Raw genomic sequence first — 24,265 nt, 5'->3', positions numbered from 1 at the left:
ATCAGGAAGCTTCCATAAGCCTCTTATTCTTTTCCATCAGAGGGCAGACAGAATGAAAACCACAATCACAGAAAACTAGTCAAACTGATGACATGGACCACAGCCTTGTCTAACTCAATGAAACTATGAGCCATGCCATGTAGGGCCACTGAAGACAGACGGGTCATGGTGGAGAGTTCTGACAAACCATGGTCCACTGGAGAAGGGAATGGCAACCCACTTCAGTATTCTTTCCTTGAGAACCCCATGAACAATACAAAAAGGCAAAAAGACAGGACACTGAAAGATGAACTCCCCAAGTCAGTAGGTGTCCAATATGCTCCTGGAGAACAGTGGAGAGATGACTCCAGAAAGAATGAAGAGATGGAGCCAAAGCAAAAACAGCACCCAGTTGTGAATGTGACTGGTGATGGAAGTAAAGTCCAATGCTGTAAAGAAAAATATTGCACAGGAACCTGGAATGTTAGATCCATGAGTCAAGGTAAATTGGAAGTAGTCAAACAGGAGATGGCAAGTGTGAACATTGGCATTTTAGGAATCAGTGAACTAAAATGGACTGAAACAGGTGAATGTAACTCAGATGACCATTATATCTGTTACTGTGGGCAAGAATCCCTTAGAAGAAATGGAGTAGCCATCACAGTCAACAAAACAGTCCAAAATGCAGCACTTGGATGCAATTTCAGAATGATCTCTGTTCGTTTCCAAGGCAAACCATTCAATATCACAGTAATCCAAGTCTATGCCCCAACCAGTAATGCTTAAGAAGATGAAGTTGAACAGTTCTATGAATTCCTGCAAGATCTTCTGGAACCAACCCAAAATAAAATGTCCTTTTCATCATCAGGGATTCCAACGCAAAAGTAGGAAGTCAAGAGATACCTGGAGTAATAGCAAATTTGGCCTTGAAGTACAGAATGAGGCAGGCAAAGGCTAATAGCGTTTTTCCTAGAGAATGCACTGGTCATAGCAAATTCCCTCTTCCAACAACACAAGAGGACTCTACACATGGACATCACCAGATGGTCAATTCAGAAGTCAGACTGATTATGTTCTTTGCAGTCAAAGATGGAGAAGCTCTTTACAGCCAGCAAAAACAAGACTGGGAGCTGACTGTGGCTCAGATCATGAATTCCTTATTGCAAAATTCAGGCTTAAATTGAAGAAAGTAGGGAAAACCACTAGACCATTCAGGTATGACCTAAATCAAATATCCCTTATGACTATACAGTGATAGTGACAAACAGATTCAAAGGATTAGATCTGATAGATTTCCTGAAGAACTATGGATGGAGATTCGTTACATTATACAGGATACAATGATCAAGACCATTCCCAAGAAAAAGAAATGCAAAAAGGCAAAATGGTTTTCTGAGGAGGTCTTACAAATATCTGAGAAAGGAAGAGAAGCAAAAGGCAAAGGAAAAAAGGAAAGATATACCCATCTGAATGCAGAGTTCCAAAGAATAGCAAGGAGAGATAAGAAAGCCTTCCTCAGTGATCAATGCAAAAAAAAATAGAGAAAAACAATAGAATGGGAAAGACTCTTCAAGAAAATTAGAGATACCAAGGGAACATTTCATGCAAAGATGGGCTCAATAAAGGACAGAAATGGTATGGACCTAACAGAAGCAGAAGATATTATTAAGAAGAGGTGGCAAGAATACACAGAAGAACTACACAAAAAAGATCTTCATGACCTAGATAACCATGATGGTGTAATCACTCACCTAGAGCCAGACATTCTGGAATGCGAAGTCAAGTGGGCCTTAGGAAGCATCACTACGAACAAAACTAGTGGAGGCAACAGAATTCCAGTTGAGCTATTTTAGATCTTAAAAGATGATGCTGTGCAAGTGCTGCATTCAATATGCCAGATTCACCAACTCTATGGACATGAGTTTAAGTAAGCCCTAGGAGTTGGTGATGGACAGAGAAGCCTGGCATGCTGCAGTCCATGGGGTCATAAAGAGTCTGAGACGACTGAGTGACAGAACTGACTCAACTATTCTAATAATTATGACTTTCATATTATGCAGATTGTATTCTCCCAAAGGTTTTAATATCTGTAATTGTTAAGAGAGTTGACATGGATCCAGGACAAAAAAACCTTTCAGAGCCTTTTAGTAACCTGCAAATTTTACTCTCACCCTACAAAGATCATTCATTTATAAAAAATATATACGGTGCATTCCTTGAAAATATAATTACCACTGAAATTAGTGATACAAGACTAGTTCAATACTTAACAAAAAATGCTTATACATTCTTGATATATTTGATACACAAAGGTTAGTTAAATGCTTACTGTCAGAAATGGATAAGAGGATTAATTAAAAATAAAGCAAAGGTTTCATGTGATTGTCAATTCTGTATACTGGCAAACCATGAGTATTACAAGAAGAGGATTTATATCACCCTTGGCTAACCAAGCAATAGTGAAACTAACCACATGATTGCTTTTATTTCAAATTGCTCAGACAAATAATAAAATCCAAATAAGTCCTCACAAATGCAAAGTGAGATGTCATTAAGCAAACCAAAGTGACTCAGTGAAGTATCTCAGAAAGTCTAATTATTGTGATCAATAAAGCATATCCAGGGATGACTACAGTTGTATTAGAAAAAGTTTATCATTGAAAGCTCTTTTTGAATATCTATATTTTAAATATTGTGTATAACATTACTTCCAAATGATTTATTTTCAAATTCCCTTGGAAATCTAATTCCTTCAAATGCTATCAAGGTAGAAGATAACAGAAAAGGCAAAATTTAGATGAGACAGAAAAGTTGTTTGAGGATGGTAATCACCTGCCTAAAGTACAGATTATACAAAATCACGTCTTTATACCCTGTAGAACAAATTAAAATACATAATTTAGAATATCAAATATTTGCAAATTATTCCTACCTAGTTCTTAAATGAATTAACTGAGATAAACTTTGGTTTTTGTTATTCATTTTATGTTAAATTTGAGAAAATAATTTTTAAAGTTAGGCATAAGCATTAAAGACAATATATACAATCTGTAATAAACATTTCATTTTGTGTCATTTAAAACTTTCTCATTTCATAATGAGATTCACAAAATTTCTAAATTATAATTGAGTTCACAAAAAATTTTGGCAGAGAGTATAGCAAGATTTTCTTTGAAATCTCATGGCCTTTAAAAAGTAAAACGTCACCATAAGAAAAACAACAGAAAACACTAAAAAATACATGACTGGATATGATAAAATACCTATACTTGCTTCCCTAATGACTCAGATGGTAAAGAATCCGCCTGTAATGTGGGAGATCTGAGTTTGATCCCTGGTTTGGGAAGATCCCCTGGAGAAGGCAAAGGTTACCCACTCCAGTATTTTTGCCTGGAGAACAGTCCATGGGGTCACAGAGTCTGACACCACTGAGTGACTTTCACATACTTGCACTGGAGTTAAAAAAGCAAAAACAAATAGTAAGGTGGGAGGCCAATGTGATCCATGTTCTGTTTATAAATCCTTCAAGGGAAAACCTTCAAACCATCAAACAGGCAATCCATCAGTTACACTTTGACAATCACCATAAGAGTAGGCCTATTAGTTACTTGGCATTGTGACAAACCCATCTTAAGACAAGCCTGCAACGTGTTCAAAAATTTCCATTAAATTTTTAAGAGTGAAAATCTTATCACAGTACATCTTAGATTCTGCAGACAGCGATATAACAGATGCACCCAATCCAATGGGAAGCAGTTCTTCTGCTTCATCTCTATTTACCAATTTGGTAATGTCTTATGTCACTGATATTTAAATGCTGCTGAATTCTAATTGCAGTCCATACATTTAAAAAAACTGAATCAAGAAAAAAAATTCTTCTTTTTTATCTGCCCCAAATAACAAATATTAAAAATAATCCAGCGAGTAGTTTTGCTGTTTGGGGTTTAACAAAGGAGCTCTCTTATAAATAGATTTATTGACTAAGTTTGTAAGAGACTCAAAATGGTATCCACTGTTCCCTTGTCAATTTTGTAGACGAGTTCATGGATCATATCTTTCTTAGTGGCTTCTGATTTTAAACAGAGATTTTTAGAAAAGTGGGTGATAATACTGTGTATTTATATAAAGGACTTATGATACCTATATGCGTGTGTGCTCAGTAGCTTCAGGTGTGTCCGACTCTGTGACCCCATGGACTGTAGCCCACCAAGCTCCTCTGTCCAAGGGATTCTCCAGGCAAGAATGCTGGAGTGGGTTGCCATTCCCTTCTCCAGGGGATTTCCTGACCCAGGAATTGAACCCAGATCTCCTACATTATGGGTGGATTCTTTACTGTCTGAGCCAGCAGGGAAGTCAATAAAGTATACTTAGTACAGTATAACTAAATATTAATAAGATTAGAGGGAAAGACAAAATAATGCAGCACAGTCCATTCAACTAGAAATATGTATGGATAAAATTTTGAACTAAATTATCCAATTTCTTCTTTTAACATATATGGAAACTGAGGCCAAGAAGAAATCTTCCACAGTTTGCCCAATTGGATTTGGTCCTGTTAGAATCTGACACCAATGTTCTACTCTGACATTCTTTCCTGAAGCATGGAATTGCTTTCTGGTGGGTACAGTGGTGAGCATTCATCACTGAAGTTATTCAACTGATTCATCTACTGGTTGTCCTTGCCTCACTAAATCTTGTGTGTACTGTAGGAAGAACTGTCTTCCCAAGTATATGTAGAACGTACTTTGGTAAAAATGCACTGCCACTCAACAAAAATCGAGGTGGTGTGTGTTTTTATTTTATTCAATATGAATCTTATCATACCTTGAATACAAGAAGAACTAGAATTAAATTACTATCTAGTAGGACCAAGAAGATGAATAAGTAAACAAGAATAATAAAGAGTGGGGATTAATAATGTTCTTAAAATATAAGGGGCTTCCCCAGTATCTCAACTGGTAAAAAATCTGCGGGCAACGCGGGAGACTCCGCTTGATTCCTGGGTTGGGAAGATCCCCTGGAGAAGGGATACGTTATCCATGCCAGTATTCTTCGGCTTCCATGGTGGTTCAGATGGTAAAGAATCCGCCTGCAATGCAGGAGACCCCTGTTCGATACCTGGGTTGGGAAGGTGCCCTGGAAGAGGGCAAGGCAACCCACTCCAGTATTCTTGCCTGGAGATACCCAATGGACAGAGGGACTGTTGGGTTGTAGTCCACAGAGTTGCAAAGAGTTGGACACAAACTAGGGACTTGTACTTCACTTAAAATATAAATAGGCAATTAAAAAATATGATAAAAGAGTTAAAGAGAGGGAGAAGTCACTATTATTTTGGAAAATCAGCAAGTGTTTCCTAAAAGATGTAGAGAATAAATTTTAATTGGTCAAAAATTTTGTTTTCTGTGTCCTATTATATGCACAACACTGTACTGTACATTATGAAGAATGATTAATAGTAAGAACTTATCTCAATCAGATACATCATATTAATATTAGATTCTCATTGTTTATCATTTTACTTTTTATTTTATATTATTTTCATAATTTAATTAGTGGCTCAGATTTTGGTTTAAAGCTTATTTTATAAAAATGGAACACATGGCAAAACTACCAACCTCTCCGACTGAGTTGTACGTTCTCTGTATAGATAAGTACACACACAGAGTGCTTTATTTAACATTACTTTACTTTTCACAAATATTTTGATATCATTATTTCTGAACCAAATGAAATTCCAAGAGATTTGTCCAAATTTGTGCTATAGTATATGTGAGAAAAAACCACAGGCCACAATCACCTGATAAATCTCATGCAGTATTCAATGCATTAGATTATCTCCCATCATAAATAATGGTCAAATAATTCAAAATAGTACAATTATTTTAATAATATAAAATAAATTCCCAACCAAATTGGAGCTCTATGCTTTTTTTTTTTAAAACAGCTCAACTGTTTCTCTAATTCAGCAAACCAAGTCTCTTTACAAACTAAACTTTTACTGAGATTCCTCAATTTAGTAATCCAGGTCCCCTTTAAGTAGATGACTTGATATACTATTATTCTTATGTTTAATATCATAATGCTGATTCACAATGCTTTTGTGTATTCCAACCTAGCTATTAATTGAGGTATATAATCTTAAAAAGGCTTCCACAGTATCTCAGCCATAAAGAATTCACCTGCAGTGCAGGAGACGCAGGTTCGATCCCTGGATCTGGAATATCCCCTGGATGAGGCCATGACAACCCACCACCCCAGTATTCTTGCCTGGAGAATCCCATGGACAGAGGAGCCTGGTGGGCTATAGTCCGTGGGATCATGAAGAGTCAGCACAACTGAGGTGACTGCATACAGATGCATAAACTAAAAAATGCAACGAATGCAAATATATAGAAAATATATTGATAATTTAGAGTATAGAAACATTTGTTATCCTTCAAAGATAAATGATACACAAAAAGAATCAGAATCCGCAACACAAGTATTTCAACAAGTATTGTTTATCCTTGAATTCATATCTTGCAATTTATGTTATAAGATGTTAGCATAAATGGATGCTGATAACATCCATCAACATTGTTTCTGAATCATTTCACTCTGGGAGTACAGCAGTGAGGAATAAAATTTGAAGTTTTAACTCAAAACATTAAGTTACCAGCATAATTTTAATGTTTGAAAAATGAATAATTTAGAAAAAGGAAAATTTAGCCATTAAAAAAAAGTACTTTTGACATTCATGTCAGTGGGGCTTAAGTCAGCATGTCTGTTCTGATAGTGCAATTTGCCTGGCTTTATATTGTCAATTATAATTCCACTTTCCTGCTAAGTCGATACAATTAGATTACTACAGGGACTTCATTACAGCCACAGGGAGGACAGCAGCTGAGGTATACAATTTTCTTCAAATGATACCGGCACTACTAAACAGTTACTGGAGCAATGGTCTGCAAGGGGACAATAAAAGCTGCTGTCTTAAATATTGTTATGTCATTATATCATCTGACAAAAGATCACCAAGCTTAAAAATGTTAACACGACAGAAATTTTGCTTTTACCATTAGTTGATTTGGGAAGGTTGCTACAAATCAGTTGTTTCTCATTTATTCACTCAGACATAATTCAGATTGCATATTATCTCCAAGGCCTTAGATTCTGAGTGTGAAATCTGAGGTTTGTGGATGTCTGAAATGCTTTCAGGTAAATGTGTAAAAATAAAGATTAATGAAATACTCCTCTGCATTAGACTGCTATTTGCTCATAACAATACCAATTTCGTAACTGAAGTTTACATCTTACGCTGATACAGTCCAGTATTTGTTACCACCATAGCGTTAAACTGTATAAGTTAGGATTCATATTCAGAATTCTGCTTCTAAGTGGCATACTAATTGATGCCTTTCTTAATTATACAAGGTTTATCTCTTCTGAGTTTTATGCTTTATTTTTTGCCATCTGCCTTGGTACAATATATCTCAAGGACATTGTGTGTGATAGTTGCTCAGTTACGTTTGACTCTTTGTGATCCCATGGACTGTAGCCTGCTAGGCTCCTCTGTCCATGGAATTCTCCAGGCAAGAGTACTGGAGTGAGTTGCTATTTCCTTCTCCAGGGGATCTTCCTGAACCAAGGATCGAAATCAGGTCTGCTGCATTGCAGGCAGATGTTTTACTGTCTGAGCCAACAGGGAACTTATTCATGCACATTATTGAGTTTTAAAAATCTGGAATATATCACTAGTTTTCTTATCCTAAAAGCAACAAAGTTTAAAAAAATAAATATTGCTTTCAAACAAAGATTAATAGTTATGAAATTTCTCTTATCCCAAAATTTCAAGACTATTTACTGGGAAATTTTTATTTTATGTTATGATGGTATTCAACTAAATTTTACTGAGTGTTTACTATATGACAGGCACTGACATGGGCTCAGTTCAGTTCAGTTCAGTCGCTCAGTCGTGTTCGACTCTTTGTGACCCCATGAACTGCAGCATGCCAGGCATCCCTGTCCATCACCAGCTCCCGGGGTTCACCCAAACTCATGTCCATTGAGTCAGTGATGCCATCCAACCATCTCATCCTCTGTCGTCCCCTTCTCCTCCTGCCCTCAATCTTTCCCGGCATCAGGGTCTTTACAAATGAGTCAGCTCTTCACATCAGGTGGCCAAAGTATTGGAGTTTCAGCTTCAACATCAGTCCTTCCAATGAACACCCAGGACTGATCTTGGGAAATGGAGTTTTCTCTTAAACGTGCTTCAAGTTTAGCAAGACAGATAGTCCAGTAGAAAAACAATGACAGTATAGTGTAGTAAGTGTCATTCTGGGCTCCCTTGCCCAGTGATACAAAACCATTTATCAGTAAGCATTCCAATGATATATTTAACTAAAGCATGAATTCTATAATGTGCAAATCCACTGCATTTTTTGGCTTGTTTGTTTCTGTTGCCTCTGGCATAGTGCCTTCAGATAAGTAGTGAATGATCGTTGTCAAATAAATAATAGCAACTACATCTGTCCTGGGTAAGTCAGATTGAATAATGCCCCTTCTTCCCAAAGATGTCCATATCCCAGTCCCTCAAATCTATGAATATATCACCTTATGTGGTAAAGAGCCTTAGCAGAGGGAATTAAAGTAGGGGTCCTGAGATGGTGAGATTATTCTGGATTATCACAAAACTCTTTATATTCAAAAAGGGAAGCAGAGGGATCAGTTAGCAGTAGGATGTATGTTGTTACACGATAACAGAAATGAGTGATTGAAGTGATTTCAGGGAAAGAAATATACGCAGGGGAAAAAATATATGCTAGCCAAGAAATATACACAGAATTTAGAAGCTGAAAAAGACAAAGAAAGGGATTCCCTCCTCATCCATCCAGTAGGAATACAGTATTATGAGCATCTTGATTTCAGACATTGAATTCCCAGGATGGGAAGAGAATAACGCTGAGTTGTTGAAGCCACTAAGGTTGTATTAATTTGTTGTAGTAGCAACTGGAAACTAATACACTCACTTTTCAAGAAACTGCCAAATGAAGTGTTTTCTTTTATCTCACATTTATATGAATTGACTTCTAATTTGGCAAGCATGGATACAGCAGTGAAAGGATAAATGTTTTCAAGTATTAAGAAGACATTTACATGAACTTAAGAAAACCGACGAAAGACAAACGATGAAAAATTAGTCATACTGTTTCTGAAAAATGATCCTATATTGAAACTTACTGCACACTGGAACATCTTATACTAGGTTAGATTTCATGCCCAGAATTACACCTGCTCCTTCAAGGGAATAGGCTGAATTTGGATCCAGGGTTAATTATTTGATGAGACAGCAGTTTTCAGACTTGAGTTTGCCAGGATCAACTGGAGAGCTTGCTAAGACACAGATGGTTGGATCCCAACCTCAGAGTTTGGGGTGAGAGTCTAAGAATTTGCATTTTAATGGTTTTTGAGGATATTGATTCTGCTGGTCTAAGACTAGACCTTAAGAACCCTTAATATGGTGGAAAAAACATGAAACAAAGAAGACCTGGGTTCACCTATTTGCTACTTTTCAGCTATCTAATCCCTTAACTCCAGTGACTTTCAGCATCCTTTCTGCTCAATCTTCCAGTTCTGTTAGGATGATCAAACAATGCATTATTTATAAAAGTTAACAAAAATGTAAAGTTATAAAAACACAATGCCTATAATTAATAGAAGACAGGAGTTTATGCCAATGGTAATATTATTTAATATTCTTCATAACTTTCTGTGAATGAGCATATTAAGTACTTACTTGCTATCTTCCATACTCTCTGAATGTAATTTGGTTACTTTTCAGATTAAAAAGAAAATATGTATGAATGTACATTGTGCATGTGGATATGGGTAAGGGGTATTATAATGATTGTGAAGTGAAATTTGCTCAGTCATGTCCAACTCTTGGCGACCCCACGGACTATACAGTCCATGGAATTCTCCAGCCCAGAATAATGATTATGTGAACTCTATAATTCATTGTTTCCTTGTTTGAGAATCAGACACTTAAATTTCTGATTTAAACCTTTTTCAAAATTACTTTTGTGCCTACTATTATAAAACCATCATTATATCTGTATTGTTACAGTTCATTATTGAAAACTCAGTAGATACTCGGCATGGAGAAAGGGAGATATTCATGTATCCTAGTTAGTAAAACATTTGTTTTCTTATTTTAGAATTTTTCTGTACTAAATTATAATATAATACCTAATCTAATGTTAGTGTTTCACATCATATAAATGGCTTTGTGTGTGCTTTGCTTCTTAATTTATCATCACTTGGGAATTTTATTAACATCAATAATTATGATGAATGAAACTGGGATTCTTTCCACGCTTTCCTGTGTCCCACTAGGCCATTCTCTCCTGGAGAACCTCTGTCACTCATTACCCTTTATTTAAAGCCCTTCAGGCAAGATTAAATACAAGCCATCTCAAAATAACAGTGATTTTTTTTTTTTTTTAGAAAATATACTAAATATTTTCTCAAAGTCAAGGTACATCTATACCTGGAAGCTATCAGAACAAGTACATAAGTATCTGTGAAAATGTGTATGTATGTGTGTACTCACACAAATATAAATATATGTCATGTGTGGACACACGCATGCACACACACACACACGCGCGCATGCACGCACCATGGACTGACAGGCAGTTGGAAAGGGAAAAGGAATTGATGCATAGGTAGAACTATAATGGCACAGCTTGTCTGACAGACGGAACTGTGAGTTGGAAGTCTGGTGACTGCTCTAGGATCCCACAGAGCTCCATCAGTAAGTCGCTGGCTGGCCTCGAGGAAATCTAGGTCTGTTTGCAGCTTCATTTCTTTCCCATAACAATGAGGATATCCCAACTCTCGACTTCTAAAACCCTTCTACCTTGAATATTCTGTGATATGGCCTTGGTAGAATGCCTTCAGGAGAAAATTAATAAAGCAAAAAATCCTTTCTATAATAGCTTATGGAGAAAACAGAAGTGAAGCCTCAATGAGCAGAAAATTAAATTGTTCTTATAATGTTCCCATTTTCAAAAATGCAACTCTGCCATGGTAAGGTAGCAGAGGTCCTGAACTCTGTAACAATTTGATGGGAGAAAAAATTTTAGGTTGTCTAGTAGGTAGGAAAAATAACAGATCTCCTCAAAATGAACAGCAAATGCATGTTCAAGAAGACACCATAGAAACAGGCCGCTCTGGGCCCTCCAGCTAACCAGTTTACAGTGGTAAATAATGAGAGAGATAAAACCTGTCACCTTCAGACAGATGGACTTTGAATCCTCCAGACAGGCTGTGGTCTTTATCTCATTTAGTATCTGTCATAATGATAGGTGAAAATATACCCTGCAGTGTTTGTAAGCCTTTCATCTTAATGGATTGATAGCCCCAGATGCAGCCCGTTATGACTAGCTTCCAGCAAAATATTTTTTAGAACCTCTCCAATTAGACCATGGACTTTTGGCAGAAGGGGAAAGTTTTGCATTAACCACCTTTTACCTGGCATGTGGGATAACACTACCATAGAGAATGTTTCAGAGAGAATGTGAAAGAAGGGATAAATTCACTTGCATCTAAGCATATCTGGTGAAAGATAATTATATAATAAACAAATAATTCAAACTTTTAACTAGGGTCATTAGCATGTGATATGCAAATGTACATTTAATTTTAATTATTAATAAGTAGGTATTTCTATATGGCTTAAATAATAACGGTTATGGAAAGTGCTTGGTAATAAATATACCTGCTTTTTTTTTTTTTCCTTGAAAATTGAACCAAAATTTCATGAGACTGCAGTAACTGCAACAACTTCAGTAACATTAAGTGATAGGTCTAGAATATCTTTGATGCACTTCAGTTAAAAATAAACAGCCTCTAAAAAAACTGTCGTCAACCTTTTGGAAATGCTGAAACCTAAGTCACAGTAATAGATTAAAGAATTCAAAACAACTCATGGTTGCCTTTAAATACCTGAGGTAGCGTCCTTATTTTCCAATATTACAGCATTTTCAAAAGTTAAACTGTAAGCAGCTATGAACTGCTTACACACATTCTTAGACAGTTTCAACTATTTTTATAATGTTAAAAGATTTTAAATTGAACTCCCCTAACAATATCAGGCTTTATGAGAGGGTTGCTGCTTGATTTCTCCAAGCAAGGCATTCAGTAAGCATTGCTTAAGGAAACTTTGGTACTGGGTCCTATAGGCCCATGGATGACATAAAAGAAGTTCAAGGATTTTAAAGTGAGCTTGGGAGAGGAAAATCACTAAGCTAATATTCAGTGCTTTCAATAGTATGACAGATATGAATAACTGAATCAATAGATTACAGAGATACAATCTCCTCACAGGAAAATGGACTAGGAAAATGTGATTTACATTTTTTACTATTTCATTTTTTTTTTCCTCCAGAGTTGATTCAACTAGGAGCAGTGTGGTGCATAACAGTAAAACTGTACAGAGTCACATATTGCTTTCTCTAACTTAAGTGGCCTAAAGAGCATATACACAAAACAAGAATTCCTCTGGCACAACCATCTCTGAGTAATTACATTATTTTTAATTATTCCTATTTCAAGTAATCTTTTAAAAAGTATGTATGAACATAATTTTTTATCTGAATCACTGATTTTTTAAGAGATATTATTGGAGAAAGGACAAAAGTCAAGAAGAGACTTAGATTTTGCTATATATTATGAAACTGACTTTCAAAAATGGCCAGTCTCAGATAATGATGACCATTTCATTGGACTTGGAAGTGATAATTATCATTTTAAGTGTTTAGTTTTATAATGATATAGTTTATTGCATTTGATTTCAGATGAAGTATTTTTCTCATATGTTTATTAGCAATGTTTATATTGCTTCTTTGAATGACTTGTTTAAATCTGGCAATCTTACTAACTGAATTGAAAGTTTTCTTGCTATTTTGTATATGCCCTTATACACAAAGACTTCCCAGGTGGCTCAGACGATAAAGCGTCTGCCTATAATGCCGGAGACCTGGTTCAATCTCTGGGTCGGGAAGATCTCCTGGAGAGGGAAATGGCAACGCACTCCAGTACTCTTGCTTGGAAAATCTCTTGGACGGAGGAGCCTGGTAGGCTACAGTCCATGGGGTCGCAAAGAGTCAGACACGACTGAGCGGCTTCACTTCACTTCACTTTATACACAAAGTACATCAAGGTTTTGTCACAGTTTCAAGTATTTTCCTAATTGCTGGTGTCTTTTCTAATTAATTATCACTTCATTTATGTATCTCGAAAGAGATTTTGTAAGTCTCTGATTCCCCTTGTTGCAATCACCCAGGGAATTCCATGCTACACCTCCTAACTCACACCCACCCATGACAAAGATTTAAGCATCATGCTCACATTCTCTCTCTCCACCCCTACTCTATAGTAATTCTTGATATTTTTAATGATGTCATCTTCACATTTTCTTCAAAACCTCATCCATGCAGGATTTTCCTCACTAGTGGAAGAACACTATTTTGTCACCAGTGATTGATTACAAGATTCCCTTTTCACTCTATACCTATAGTAGTAGCATGAGCACTATTCTTTGTTGGTTCTCACTCTGCTCCCTGCCTCATCTTGCTAGTATTTGTTGTTGGATTTTCCGAATTCACCCCGCTGACAAGTCGTTGAGTGCCTGAGGACTCAGGCTTATTTGTTTCTCCATCTCTTTGCTAATCACATCTATATGTACTGGTAACTCAGAAATATAAATCTCCATATATTCCTTTGGAATCTGGAATCTATAATCTTTACTGGGATAAATTGCCTACTTAATATCTTCATTGGGATCTATCCCCACAGAGATTGTTCTGTCTGGAAATGAGAAAGGTTGGAATCGTATAGCCTATGATGACTGTCAGTCATTTTCAGGGCCTTCCCAACGTGAGGTACTCAAACTTCTCAGGCATTTCCTGATAGGCAGGAGCAAGTCAGCCAAGTGCACGTTTCCAAAGGAAGGTGCAAGTATAATTCAATAGCAGTCAACATCTACACCTGGGAGATGATAAATCAGCTGGTAAAAAGTATCATGGCAAGGCAACCATAGCACCTACTGCACTTTGGAATAAGCATGTGATAACTAAGTCATGAATTTAACTAAATATATGTATTTCTATTTGAAAAGTTTTTTTTTTAGTTAAATATATGTATATAAGGACTTTGCAGGTGCTCAGTGGTAAAGAATCCAACTGTCAGCGCAGGAGACACAGGTTTGATCCTTGAATTGGGAAGATCACATGGAGAAGGAAACAGCTATCCATGCTTTCCCAGGCAAGAACTTGGCCTGGGAAATCCCATGGACAGAGGAGCCTGACAAGCTATAGTTCACTGGGTTGCAAAGAGGCAGATACGACTTAGCAAGCAAACAACACCAGCAACAACATATATGTATATATCTTTTTATAGATGGTTTTACACTATATTAAATATAAAGTTTTTAAAAAGAGTCAAATTAATTCCTTATTTAAGTATAAATTAGATCAAACATGAACAAAATAAGAGAGTAATATAACTCAGCACCCCTTCATTGATCACAGTCTTGTTGTGTCGAAGGGGCTTGCATAACTCAATGAAGCTATGAACCATGTCTTGTAGGGTGACCCAAGACAGACAGGTCATATTGAAGAGCTCTGACAAAGTGTGATCCACTAGAGGGGGAAACGGCAACTCACTCCAGTATTCCTGCCAAGAAAACCTCATAAACAGTATGAAAAGGAAAAAAGATATGAGTCTTCCAGGTTAGACGGTGTCCAATACATTACCAGGGAAGAGCAGAGGGTAGTTACTAACAGCTCTAGAAAGAATGATGCAGCTGAGCCAAAGCAGAAACAAAGCTCAGTTGTGGATGTGTCTGGTGGTGAAAGTAAAGTCTTATGCTATCAAGAACAGTATTGCATAGGAACTTGGAATAGTAGGTCATGAATCAAGGTAAATTGGACATGGTCAAGCAGGAGATGGCAAGAGTGAGCATCGACATCTTAGGAACTGGTGAACTAAAATGGAACAGAACAGACAAATTTAATGGAGATGACCATTATATTCACTACTGGGGGCAAAAATCCCTTAGAAGAAATGGAGTTGCCTTCATAGTCAACAAGACAGTCTGAAATGCAGTACTTTAGTTCAATTTCAAAAACAACAGAATGATCTCAATCCATTTCCAAGGCAAGCTATTCAATATTGCAGTAATCCAAATCTACATCCCAACTACTAATGCCAAAGAAGCTGAAGTTGAATGGTTCTGTGAAGACCTACGACACCTTTTAGAATTAACACCAAAAAAGTTGTCCTTTTCATAAGTGGCTGAAAAGCAAAGGTAGGAAGTCAAGTGCTTGTGTGCATGCTTAATGGCTTCCATCATGTCCCGACTCTCTGCGACCCTATGGACCATGACCTGCCAGGCTCCTCTGTCCATGGGATTCTCCAGACAAGAATACTGGAGTGGGCTGCCCTCTCCTTCTCCAAGGAAGTCAAGAGATACCTGGAAAAACAGGCAAGTTTGGCCTTGTAGTACAAAATGAAGCAGGACAAAGGCTAACAGAATGTTCTCAAGAGAACACATGGGTCATAGCAAATACCTTATCCCAACAACATAAGAGATGACTACATAAGGACATCACCAGATGGTCAATACTGAAATTAGATTGAATACATTCTTTGCAGTTGAAATGGATTAACTCTACACAGTCAGCAAAAACAAGACCTGGCACTGACTGTCAGATCATGAGCAGATGATCATTCTATCCATTACTGTGGGCAAAAATTCCTTAGAAGAAATGGAGTAGCCTTCATAGTCAACAACAGAGTCTGAAAAGCAGTGCTTCAGTTCAACTTCATGATCTCCTTATTGCAAAACTCATGCTTATGCTGAAAAAGTAGGGCAAATCACTTTACTAGTCAGATATGACCTAAATCAAATCCCTTATAATTATACAGTGGAGGTGAAAATTAGATTCAAAGGATTAGATCTGCTAGACATAGTGCTTGAAGTATTACGGACAGAGGTTTGTAACAGTTTACAGGAAGCAGTGACCAAAACCATCCCAAAGAAAAAGAAATATAAGTCAAAGTGGTTGTCTGAGGAGGCTTTACACATACCTGAGGAAAGAAGAGAAACGAAGGCAAGGGAGAAAGGGAAAGATATACCCAACTGAATGCAGAGTTCCAGAAATATCTAGGAGAGATAATAAAATCTTCTTAAAAGAACAATGCGAAGAAATTGAGAAAAACATTAAAATGGAAAAGACTAGAAATCTCTCCAAGAAAACTGAATATATCAATGGAACACTTTATGCAAGGACGGGCACAATAAAGTTAAGAAACAGGAAGGACCTAACTGCAGGAGAGATTAAGAAAAGGTGGTAAGACTACACAGAAGAACTATACAAAAATGTCTTAATGATCCAGATAACCACAAAGGTGTGGTCACTCACCAAGAGCCAGACATCCTGGAGTGCGAAGTCAAGTGGGCCTTAGGAAGTATTACTACGAACAAAGATAGTGGAGGTGATGGAATTCCAGCTGTGCTACTTAAAAATCCTTAAAGTTGATGCTGCTAAAGTGCTGCACTCAATATGTCAGCAAATTTGGAAAACTCAGCAGTGGTCACAGGGCTGGAAAAGGTCAGTTTTCATTCCAGTCCCAAAGAAGGGCAATACCAAAGAATGTTCAAACTACCACACAATCATGCTCATTTCACATACTAGGTTATGCTCAATATCCTTCAAGCTGGCCTTCAGCAGTACATGAATCAAGAACACTTATATGTACAAGCTGGTTTTAGAAAAGGCAGAGGAACCAGAGATCAAATTGCCAACATCCACTGGATCATAGAGAAAGCAAGGGAATTCCAGAAAAACATCTGCTCTCTTGATTACATTAAAGCCTTTGACTTAGAGGATCACAACAAAGTGTGGAAAATCCTGAAAGAAATGGGAATAACAGATCATTTGTCTCCTGAGAAACTTGTATGCAGGTCAAAAAGAGACAGTTAGAACCAGACATGGAACAACAGACTGGTTCCAAATGCAGAAGGAGCATGTCAAGGCTGTATATTGTCACCCCGCTTATTTAGCTTCTTTAAAGAGTACATCATGTGAAATGCTGGGCTAGATGAATCATAAGCTGGAAACAAGATTGCTGGAAGAAATATCTACAACCTCAGATAGACAGATGATACCACTCTAATGGCAAAAAGTGAAGAGAAACTAATTGAAAGTTAAAGTCGCTCAGTCGATTCCAACTCTCTGCAATCCCATGGACTGTGTAGCCTGCCAGGTTCCTTCTGCCCTTGGAATTCTCCAGGCCAGAAGACTGGAATGGGTAGCCATTCCCTTCTCCAGTGGATCCACCCAAACCAGGAATGGAACCGGGGTCTCCTGCATTGCAGGCGGATTCTTTACCAGCTGAGCTGCCAGGGGTCTCCTTGATAAGGGTGAAAGAACAGAGTGAAACAGCTGCCTTAAAACTCATCATTCAAAAAACTATGATCATGGCATCTGGTTCCATCACTTCATGGCAAATAGAAGGGGAAAAAGTAGAAATAATGACAGATTTTATTTTCTTGGGCTCCAAAACCCCCACAGACGGTGACTGCAGCCATGAAATTAAAAGACGCTTGCTCTTTGGAAGGAAAGCTATGAAAAACCTAGATAGCATATTAAAAAGCAGAGACATGGAGAAGGAAATGGCAACCCACTCCATTGTTCTTGCCTGGAGAATCCCAGCGACGGGGGAGAAAAAAAAAAAAGCAGAGACATAACTTTGCCAACAAAGGTCTGTATAGTCAAAGCTGTGGCTTCTCCAGTAGTCATGTATGGATGTGAGAGCTGGACCATAAAGAAAGCTGAGCACCAAAGAATTGATACTTTTGAACTGTGGTGTTGGAGAAAACTCTTGAGAGTCCCTCAGACTTCAAGGAGATAAAATCAGTCAATCCTAAACCCTGAATTTTCATTCAAGGGACTGTTGCTGAAGCTCCAATGCTTTGGCCACCTGATGCATAGAACTGATTCATTGGAAAAGACTCTGATGCTGGGAAAGATTGAAAGCAAAAGAAGAGGACAGCAGAAGATGAGATGATTAGATAGCATCTCTGACTCAATCGGCATGAATTTGAGTACACTCTGAAAGATAATAGAGGACAGAGGAGCCTGGTATGCTGCAGTCCTTGTGGTTGCAATGAGTCAGACACAATTTAGGGACTGGATAACAACAGTAACTCAACAATTTACTTAGGAAGGAAAAGTTTAAAATAGAGTCAAGCCTTATGGTGACCTTTTACTAATCAGTTTAACTTCAAAGTAATTGAGACTATGAACTGAATATGAACTTTTCAATGAACTCTTCATGCTTTGAATACATATGTCTTTAGGATCAATAAAATGTATGCATTTATACTTATGTAAATTAACTTATATTTTTATAAGTATAAAATATTATATTTCTCTAAAAATTTATTTATATGCTAACATTATTTGTAAGATTCATTCATGCTTTATGTGTGGCTGTATTTTATTCATTTCATTATGAACCCTATTTATGATTATATCACAATGTATATATTCAATAGTCTTTTGATGGGCATGCAGATTGTTTTTATTGTTTTATTATAAAAAATAATTGATTAAGCATTCCAATCCATCCTTCTTTGTTCACGTTTGAGGTTTTCTCTAAGATTTTTCCTTAAAGAGTGTAACTTAAAGAAGCGTCATTTCAAATATTATTAAAATTAAATATGTAGAACTCAGCACTTAGTTTCTTGAATTTGTCTCTGTTTTGTCAAATAGAGTGAAAATAAATAGTTAAAAGAAGGTCTGTACAGGTGAGTTTTTAGACAATTCATATGCCTTTTATGCACGATAGCAGAAGCTATTATTCTTCCCTAAATCCAGTCCCATATGTGGAACATACTGGGTGGTGCCTGCTATTTGAGTGTTTAGGAAAGCTGTTTCTGACCTTCCCTGGGATTAACTTTTCTCAGTGATTGCAGAATTTTTTTTCAAAATGATACATTTGAAAAAATCTATAAAGATACACTTCAGTACTGCATTAGACAAGAATGTGGGAAAAGGGCCTTTCTTTATGTTCCAAGTCCTATACTGGAAGATTTGTATAATACTTTTAAAATTAATCATTAAAACCACAGAATGTTAATATATATACCAATTTTTCTGCCATGAAGAAATAATTGTCCCCAAGTTACATAGCTAACAAATGGGAAAAAAAAAAAAAACAACTGGATTGTAACTCAAATTTATCTCATAACATGGTATGAAGTAGACTTAAATGGATGACATCTTAGTAAACTTGGTTTAATTAATAATACATAAATAATTAATGCAGGTTTTGCATATTAAAATCATAGCTATGTTTTAAGTGTCCAAACAAATTCCAATTATTTTAGAAGATAGTCTACATATATACACTGAGATTTTTCTTCTTATGTTTCTACAGTATCATTTTCTACTCGTGTAGTCGGTCAGTCAGTTCAGTCGTTCAGTCATGTCCGGCTCTTTGTGACCCCATGGACTGCAGCACACCAGGCTTCCCCATCCATCACCAACTCCCGGAGCTTGCTCAAACTCATGTCCATTGAGTTGGTGATGCCATCCAACCATCTCATCCTCTGTCATCCCCTTCTCCTCCCGCCTTCATTCTTTCCCAGCATCAGGGTCTTTACCAATGAGTCAGTTCTTCACATCAGGTGGCCAAAGTATTGGGCTTTCAGCTTCAGCATCAGTCCTTCCAATGAATATAGTCTCCATACATTTTATAGCCAGAAATACTGAGCACATAAGTTGTATTACTTGAGTATGGTTACACATTAAATTAAAATGCCAAAGAAAATCTTTCATTATGTAAATATTTTAGTTATGTAGATTCAAAAACAACTTTTAACTCAAATAAAAATACTAGTAAGGAAAGGTTATGCAACAAAAATATAAAAGTAATGGCTTATTTCAAATAGCTTTAAATGAAAAATACTTTAATATTAATTGTATTTTTAAAAATTTATTTATTTTTTTATTAGTTGGAGGCTAATTACTTCACAACATTTCAGTGGGTTTTGTCATACATTGATATGAATCAGCCATAGATTTACACGTATTCCCCATCCCGATCCCCCCTCCCACCTCCCTCTCCACCCGATTCCTCTGGGTCTTCCCAGTGCACCAGGCCCGAGCACTTGTCTCATGCATCCCACTTGGGCTGGTGATCTGCTTCACCATAGATAATATACATGCTGTTCTTTTGAAATATCCCACCCTCACCTTCTCCCACAGAGTTCAAAAGTCTGTTCTGTACTTCTGTGTTAATTGTATTTTTTAAACAAGGTCATCATAAAGATTTTAGGGGTTTTTTTTTCAGGTAAAATTTAAATCTTCATTTAATATTCTGAGACAGAAAGATCCACAAATGGAATTTAGATACGATTGATTATTTTTTCTTGCCACTGACATAAACCTGAGTTGTGTTACCTGTAAGGTACAAATTTACCTTATTTCCCTGATAGCAGGTTTTTGTCACAGGTTTTCAGGTTTTCAAATAAAGTGAAGTTGCTACTTTCTCATGAGAATTTCCACTCAATTGGTGATTAAGTTCCTTGAGGTCAGGACCCCAGACCTATCTTTATTTAGAGCTTCTCAGAATACAGTGCTATTTTTGACTGCATTTTAAGCATTCAAAAAACTATCTGATGAAATGATTTAGTTGTACATGACCTGCTGATCTTGTCAATGTAAGATTGCATAGCAGTGAATCTCGCATTGTTACTACAGTTAAATATGGATAAATAACCATATATTTATGGTTAAATATATTATATTTAACCATAGTTTTATATATGTGTGTGTGTGTGTGTGTGTGTGTGTGTGTGTGTATATATATATATATTCCCTAAAAACAATTCAATTTCCTTAACAATGCAGCCCAACTAGAGCTCAGAAATCACACTGCTTATTCTGTGAGCAACTGTCTACTATTATCATTTACTTAAAATATCCTACTCTCATTTGTTACTTTTATTTTAACCTATGAAACATATATCAAAAATGTTAATGGTTGCAAATTCACTTTCTATTTTAAGCAAGGTACAAATGGACTCCCAGAAAAGAGGAATGACAGATCACCGTCATTCCATTGCCAACCTGAATCAATTGTCAGTGGCTGCCTGGAGTGTTCTTTTTCGAGAGGAATTGTGAAACCTAGTGTAGGTTCAGCAGGAAAGCATGCCAAGATCAATTATTGATGTCTGCCATGGGCATCCGAGAGAGTGGATGACAATATATAAGCCGTGAACTTTCTTATCTGTGCACTAACGCTTGAAATATGTAGTCATTTTAATTATTAAGAGACAGGCATATTCTTGCCAGATGAATGTCATGACAGGAACAATAAACTCTAAGAATGTACACTGACTTTTAGGAGCCTTGTTTACTACATGTTTCAATGAAGTGATAATAGACCTCTAAAAGGATCATCATTCTTCCAGGGTACTGTTGTCAGGGTAATAGAATGTCACAGTTCATACTATTATTTCCTTTCTAAGGATAGACTATTATATTAGCTTTCCAGATAAATTTTAAAAATTGCAGGAAGAATAATTGTAACTTTTACTTAAATGTATTCAGATATGTCTACTAATACTAAAAAAAGGAAAAAAAGAAAGAAAGAAATCCAGAGAGGTAATTGTTTAACTCCATAGGCTTCTACTGTTCCTTTATTTCAGAACAAGAAGATATGGCTTTGACCTGCAAAAACAGACCACTTGGTAGCAATGACTTTGGGAATCAAATTAAGCAGTAATAAATGTCAAAGTTCTCTCTCTGTCCTAAAAGGATATTAATTAATGCTAGTATTACTATTTACTCTCTTCTATCCCCAATCTTGATCTGTGATGTTAAGCTAATTTCAGTTATCTGATTTCTATTCCTTTTTCTGTCTTTCCTGGTACCTTGTTTTCAATCTCCTGATTTTGGTCCAAACTCTTGCTACGATAACATCCCAAAAGGATTCAGAAGAATACTCATCCCCTTATCTGTAAAAATGCTTCCCTGAAATGCAACAATCCATAAATAACAGCAAATAGGTACAAAACAGCATTGGGTACAAAAATATTTAGGTAACTTCTGGAATTTCACTCATTCAAGTTTTGTATCAAAAGAAACAATTAGAGAGATAATTGACTTAATTTCTAATTTGCAGATTGGCAATTTTTCTCTGGGATTCTGTAATATGATCATTTTGAGGAATAGAAAGTCAAGACTAACACCCTCAAACTAAAAATATACTGAAATTTCATGTGAGGATTAGAAAAGAATCAATAAATAGATGAACATATATTGAAATGAGGCAATGCAATTTATACTTATATATAATGAAATAACTGCAATTTATATGTAAATTCTTATAATATGTCAGAAAACACATTCCTTATTTAACCTCCCTCTACATAAGCATCACACCTAATTTATCAACAACTCTGGCCAACTGCATGTTTCAAATATATCATTAATACATTTATTTTTCTCTAACTTTCCTACTACTGCCAAGATGCAAAATAGTATCAAGCCCTCAGTTCAGTTCATTCACTCAGTCATGTCTGACTTTTTGTGACCCCATGGACTGCAGCACGCCAGGCCTCCCTGTCTATCACCAACTCCTGGAGTTTATCCAAACGCATGTCCATTGAGTTGGTGATGCCATCCAACCATCTCATCCTCTGTCATCCCCTTCTCCTCCCGCCTTCAAACTTTCCCAGCATCAGGGTCTTTTCAAATGAGTCAGCTCTTCGCATGAGGTGGCCAAAGTATTGGAGTTTCAGCTTCAACCTCAGTCCTTCCATGAACACCCAAGACTGATCTCCTTTAGGATGGACTGGTTGGATCTCCTTGCTGTCCAAGGGACTCTCAAGAGTCTTCTCCAACACCACAGTTCAAAAGCATCAATTCTTCGGCGCTCAGCTTTCTTCACAATCCAACTCTCACATCCATACATGACTACCGGAAAAACCAATAGCCTTGACTAAAAGGACCTTTGTTGGCAAAGTAATGTCTCTGCTTTTTAATATGCTGTCTAGGTTGGTCATAACTTAATTTCATGGCTTCAGTCACCATCTGCAGTGATTTTGGAGCCCAGAAAAATAAAGTCAGCCACTGTTTCCACTGTTTCCCCATCTATTTGCCATGAGTGATGGAACCAAATCACTTTTTCACTTTCATCTTTTTCACTCTCCTCTTACACTTTCATCAAGAGGCTCTTTAGTTCTTCTTCACTTTCTGCCTTAAGTGTGATGTCATCTGCATATCTGAAGATGACATATTGAAGAAAGTAGGGAAAACCACCTGAAAGGTATGACCTAGATCAAATCACTTATGATTATAAGGTGGAAGTGAGCAATAGATATAAAGGACTAGATGTGATAGACAGAGTGCCTGATGAACTATGGATGGAGATTCATGACATTGTACAGGAGACAGGGATCAAGACCATCCCCAAGAAAAAGAAATGTAACAAAGCAAAATGGCTGTCTGAGGAGGCCTTACAAACAGCTGTGAAAAGAAAAGAAGCCAACAGCAAAGGAGAAAAGAAAAGAAATACCCATTTGAATGCAGAGTTCCAAAGAACAGCAAGGAGAGATAAGAAAGTCTTCCTCAGTGATCAGTGCAAAGAAATAGAGGAAAACAATAGAACGGAAACATCTAGAGATCTCTTCAAGAAAATTAGAGATACCAAGGGAACATTTCATGCAAAGATGGGCTCAATAAAGGATAGAAATGGTATGGACCTATCAGAAGCAGAAGATATTATGAAGAGGTGGCAAGAATACACAGAAGAACTGTACAAAAAAGATCTTCATGACTCAGTTAACCACGATGCTGTGATCACTCACCTAGAGCCTGACATCCTGGAATGTGAAGTCAAAATGGGCTTTAGGAAGCATCAATATGAACAAAGCTAGTGGAAGTGATGGAATTCCAGTTGAGCTATTTCAAATCCTGAAAGATGATGCTGTGAAAGTGCTGTACTCAATATGCCAGCAAACTTGGAAAACGCAGCACTGGCCACAGGACTGGAAAAGGTCAGTTTTCATTTCAATCCCAAAGAAAGGCAATGCCAACAAATGCTCAAACTACCGCACAACTGCACTCATCTCAGATGCTACTAAAGTAATGCTTAAAATTCTCCAAGCCAGGCTTCAGCAATACATGAATCATGAACTCCCAGGTGTTCAGGCTGGTTTGAGAAA

At 36.8% G+C, this 24,265-nt stretch overlaps 1 protein-coding gene and 1 long non-coding RNA gene across 2 annotated transcripts in view; both read right to left on the bottom strand.

Moving 5' to 3' along the window:
- Nucleotides 1-24,265, bottom strand: part of SGCZ (sarcoglycan zeta) — a 1,068,194-nt gene that overhangs the window by 409,311 nt on the left and 634,618 nt on the right. The window lies entirely within an intron of this gene.
- LOC122432533 lies at nucleotides 1,114-23,548 on the bottom strand. Its single transcript, XR_006266863.1, has 3 exons — nucleotides 23,335-23,548; nucleotides 22,144-22,145; nucleotides 1,114-1,153 (listed from the first exon to the last, which is right to left on the bottom strand). It is a non-coding gene; the product is annotated as an uncharacterized LOC122432533 (long non-coding RNA).

The sequence above is a fragment of the Cervus canadensis genome, chromosome 31, assembly GCF_019320065.1.
Source record: "Cervus canadensis isolate Bull #8, Minnesota chromosome 31, ASM1932006v1, whole genome shotgun sequence".
NCBI lineage: Eukaryota > Metazoa > Chordata > Mammalia > Artiodactyla > Cervidae > Cervus > Cervus canadensis.
Note: the sequence above shows the minus strand (reverse complement) of the source record. Positions and strands in the feature narration are given on the sequence as shown.